Raw genomic sequence first — 4,948 nt, forward strand, 5'->3', positions numbered from 1 at the left:
TAATCTTTTCCCCCAGGCCATTGGTCAACAATGCCTGCAGCTATGTGGAAAAAGTCAGTAAAGAAAATGTCTAACAAATGTTCAAGATATTTACATTTCTCCCCAAGACCCTAAATGCTTCCCATGATTCAGCCAATAAGTCATTAAAATGAATCATGCTGAGCTGAGCACTTGCTAGCCTATTTACCACTGTCCTGTCTGTCAGGGCCTCAGCCTCCCCTCCTGGGAATGTGGGAAGTCGAGTGTCTCCTCAGACTCTACCACATTGCTGTCACTTTCTGTCTTTCACCTTCATCTTCTGGCTGCTTCTTCCCACAGGGCCCATCTCCCAAGACCAAAGTGTCTGTTCATTGTTATGCTTTAGGTCTGGTCTCTCTTTGTATCACCTCTTCTCCTTTCCAACCACACCCTAAGGGCTTGTATTTCTACAGACAAAAAGGAGACTCCAGGAGTTCCCTGAACTAAGGCAGTGCTCACTCCAAGAAGTACCTACTTTCTAGTTTTTCAGCTACTTTCTCACCCCCACTAGGCCATGAACATAAGGATGTACACAACAAATACTCCATTCTCCAGGCTGTCATAGGATGTGAAGGGATGTGACAGAATCTGGGGAAGTTTGGTGGAGTGGGAGATATTTGAGATGTTCTTTGAAGAATGTGTGTAGATTCTTAGAAAATGATACTTCCAGCAAGAGAACAATGTGACAAAAGACACAATGGAGTCTTTGGAGAAGATGAGGCAAGCTGATGTGAGTAAAGTATTAGGTGTAGTGAGGGAGAGATGGTAAGCAAAGGGGTGAGGTAAGGAAGGAAAAGCACAGAGGGGTCCTGTTTGGGAGGATACGAACAGCACAGTAGCACGTTAGCCTATTCTGTCAACAGTGCCAAGTTTTTGAGACCTGAATTGGTGTTATGTACAGGGGTTCATGCAATACCAAGAAGGTGGGTTTAGATAACCTCAAAGGTCCATTTGACCTTCAGATCTTTTGACTATAAGGTCAGACCTGTGGATTCAGACAGCAGTGCTGACTATTTGTGAACAAATGACAGTAGGATTAGGGAGAACTCTCAGATGGCCACCTTGAGAGCAAAGTGGGCAGCAAGAACCTGAACTAAAAGGAATGCAGTGCAGATATGAAGAAGGGAGAGATCCTGGGAATATTTTGAAATGAGGATTTATAGAAATGAGAAACTGATTAGAAGTGATAGGTAAAGCAAAAGGAAAAAATAGGATTCCAAGGTTTAGAACAGGATTTTATAAGTTATGGTCTCATAACTTCTTGCATCAACAGTACCATCAGAATCTCCATGCAATATATTTAAGGAAAGGAATATAAAAGATGAGTTGAGTATTTAGATAGGTAAAGTTTGAATTGCCTAAATGATATCACCAGTGTGAAGAAATCTAGGAGAAATTCATTCTTTCAATATGGATATTTAATTGTTCCAGCCTTATTTACTGACCTTCCTCTAATGCAATACCTTTGAACCTTTATTAAAATTCAATTGTGACCTCCAGCCTCTTTTTGCCATCTCTCTGTGCCACTATAAGCGTGCCTACAAGTGTCCTGGCTGATGCTCTCAAGAGTGACAACAATGTCAAAAAGAGAGGCAAATGCCAGGTTCTTATCAGGATGTGCTCCAAAGTCATTGTACAGTTTCTAACTGATGATGAAACCTGGTTACATTAGCGAATTTGAAATCATTGATGACCAAGCTGTGAAAATTATTGTGAACTTCACCAGCAGGTTGAACAAGTGTGGAATAATCAGCCCCAGATTTGATGTGCAACTCTGAGATGTAGAAAAATGGCAGAACAACCTGCTTCCATCTCGTCAGTTTGGTTTCACTGTACTGATAACCTCAGGGGCATCATGGACCATGAAGAAGCAAGAGAAACACACAGGAGGGAAAATCCTAGGGTTCTTTTTCTAGGGATATAATACATACCTGTAAATCAAATGCTTCAATAGACAAAAAAGTCAATTTCATGTACATGTGGGTCTACAAATGGAACTCTCTGGTATATTCCATTGATCCATGTGTCTATCACTATGTTAATACAACACTGTCTTATGCACTAATATATTAATATAAGTCCTCCAACTATATTATTCTTTTTCAAAATTATGTAAGTTCTTCTGGGTCTTCTAAATGTCTAGATAAATTTTAGAATCAGCTTTCCAATTTCTACCAAAAAGAAGAAGGAGAAGGAGGAGGAGGAGAAGAAGAAGAAGAAAAAGAAGAAGAAGAAGAAGAAGAGGAGGAGGAGGAGGAGGGGGAGGAGGAAATCGTCTAGTGGGATTTTGATTAGGGCTGCATTAAATCTATAGATCAATCAGTAAGGGTAGAGTTGACATCTTAACAGCAATGATTTTTTCTGATCTATGAATACAATACATGCCTCCATTCAATTTAGTTCTTATTTTATTTCTTTCAGCAATGTTTCATAGTTTTCAATGGTCAGACTTTGCACATCTTAGCATTAAGCTTAGCATTAAGCATTTCACTTTTGATGTTGTTGTAAATGTTACTACTTTTAAAATTCCAATTTTCAATCACCAGTTGCAATCTAAAAATGCAATTAACTTTTGTATGTTGATCTTACATTCTGCAACCTTGCCAAACTCACTTACTACTGAGCTTTTATTATTATTTTTATTATTAGTTCCTGTAGTTTTTTGTAAATTCTAAAGAATTTTCTACATAGATAATCGTGTCTCTGCAGATGTGCTTGGAAAATATTTGTTGACTGAATGAATGGTTCTGCACTTCCAACCAAAGCTAGAAACTTGAATTTAAAAGAATGAAAATAGATAACATTCCCAAAGTAGATCACGTAGTGTGAAAAAAGAAGGGAAAGAGAAAAGAGAGGGTTCCAGAAACACAGGGTGTTTCCATATTTTTCAGGGTATGTGAAACTGTCATGACCTCTCTGTGCAACCACAGACTTCTATGGCAGTGTGTTTTCACATGCCATTAACCAGTAATGTTCTTTTAGATCTGCAAGGAAGTGCAGGGGAAATAAACTGGAAATGAGCATCTTGGTAAAAAAAAAATTTTTAATGAGAATATACGTGGGGGGGAAATGATGTTTGAAGACTGTTTTCCAACCAGTTTATGTCTCTGTGTGTATAGAAAGTAGCACTGTGATCTAAAAATTCTTCAGGACTCTCCATACTTTCTTGGTATATTGTTGTGTGTGTGTGTGTTAGTTCAGCAGGCACCCACAAAACAGAATTCTATCATTAGAATGATGCTGTGCTCACCACAGGTACTCCTAAAGACATCAGAAGCAGCAGCAGCATCACTTGTAGAGAAATACTAAGCAGAAGTTGAACCAATTGCAGCATTCAGCCCCGAGGAGTATCTGAGCCATGCGACACAAAGAGCCGGCTGTGAATCAACATTGAAGGCAGAGCAGCCAACATTCATTCCAACAGGCTCCCTTCGGTAAGTCTGCCTTTAAACCCAAGTTCTTTCTGTGGATTTGCCTGTGAAAGAAAACGACCCTGTAGCTAAAACATAGACTTCACAGAGCAAGAAAAACAACATCTGCAGCCTTAGCCAGGAGCCAGACAGGCCGTGGAGAGCGGGTGGGTCCAGCAGGGACAGACCATGAGCTCTGTCGAGTGGCCCTGCGTGTTGCCACTGACAGCATATGTTTACATGCTAATGAAAGTCAGTTCATTTAGAATAAATTTGCATCCATCAAAGTCAAACAGTGAGCAAACGTTATGTTGTGTGTCAACAGCCCTCGAGGTGTAAGGGAACGTGGACCACCTTCCTTCCAATTTCTACAGCATCATAGAGAGAAAATGTGGATGACATGGAAAGACTGGGCTGAAACCCTATGCTCCTGTGATGCCTGAGTAGTTGGTGACTTCTGCAAACTCATTCCTGAGCATGGTCTTGCAGGGTGGGGCAGACCAGGGTTGGGAAGAGGAGGAGCCAGGGTTCCTCCAAAACCCATTGTCACCTTCAAAGGGGTCAATGAAGGATTCTTTAAAGGTGGCTAGGCAAGAAACCATGATTGGCCGTGGGACTCCCCGATCCCCACCACATGCAAGAGAAAGGCCTGAAGACTGAGAGAGAGAGGCCGTGCTGCCACCCACAAAGGAAGGTGTGAGTAGAGGAAGTGGGGTACAACCTCTCCCTTCTTGTTCTCCACCTGCTGCCTGTATTGGACCAACCAGGATCCCAAGGATCAAGGGTGAGGGAGCCAGACAATGTTCTGGGACAGGCCAGCTACCCAGGGCTCAGAGACAGGACAGCACAGGGGCAAACGGTGATGTCCTACATGTCCCCTCCAGCATCGGTGCACATTTCACTATAAAAATTTTGATGGGAATATTCTGCTATAGCAGCCCACATGGATTAAGACAACAATCCACATATCTTTATAAACATATTGCTTAATTTTTTTGTTCAGTACGTGTCTCCCCACTAGGCTCTAACGCCACAAAAGCAGAGGCTGTGACTGCCCAATCCACCAGTATGCCCGGCACTCTGCTCTGTGCCCACCACACAGCAGACCTGCAATAATATTTGGCAAATGAATATTTGCCTTGATATTCAAAATATCTAAGTTAAACCTATCACCTTGCTGATGTTGTTCCTAAATACAGAAATAAAGTCCGTGGTGTTTCATACATTTCCTAAGATTCCACTTGACTCAGCAGGTTCCTCTCTAGTCTCGGATCCCTGCCCTGAAGACAGCCTTCCATTTGGCCTTCTGTCTCAAATTCTGCAAATGCTTACCTTCTCTTTCCTTCATTCCATAGTTCAGAGCTCAGACTTAATTTCTAGACCTGCAATTAGTAAGATTCATAGTAGAGAGAAAAAAGCTAAATTTTTCACTTGTGTTAACTCAGCATGTGGGACCCATGAGCTCACAGAGAAGAAGGAGACAAAGCTACATTTTTGTTTTTTCAATGAACCTCAGTTGA

At 41.4% G+C, this 4,948-nt stretch overlaps 1 pseudogene; it reads left to right on the forward strand.

Moving 5' to 3' along the window:
- The first annotated feature begins 715 nt into the window (after positions 1–715).
- On the forward strand, positions 716–1,934 carry LOC123806757 (annotated as a pseudogene).
- Positions 1,935–4,948: the final 3,014 nt, after the last annotated feature.

This window comes from Phyllostomus hastatus, unplaced genomic scaffold (assembly GCF_019186645.2).
Source record: "Phyllostomus hastatus isolate PE091 unplaced genomic scaffold, TTU_PhHast_1.1 phas_scaffold_39, whole genome shotgun sequence".
Lineage (NCBI taxonomy): Eukaryota > Metazoa > Chordata > Mammalia > Chiroptera > Phyllostomidae > Phyllostomus > Phyllostomus hastatus.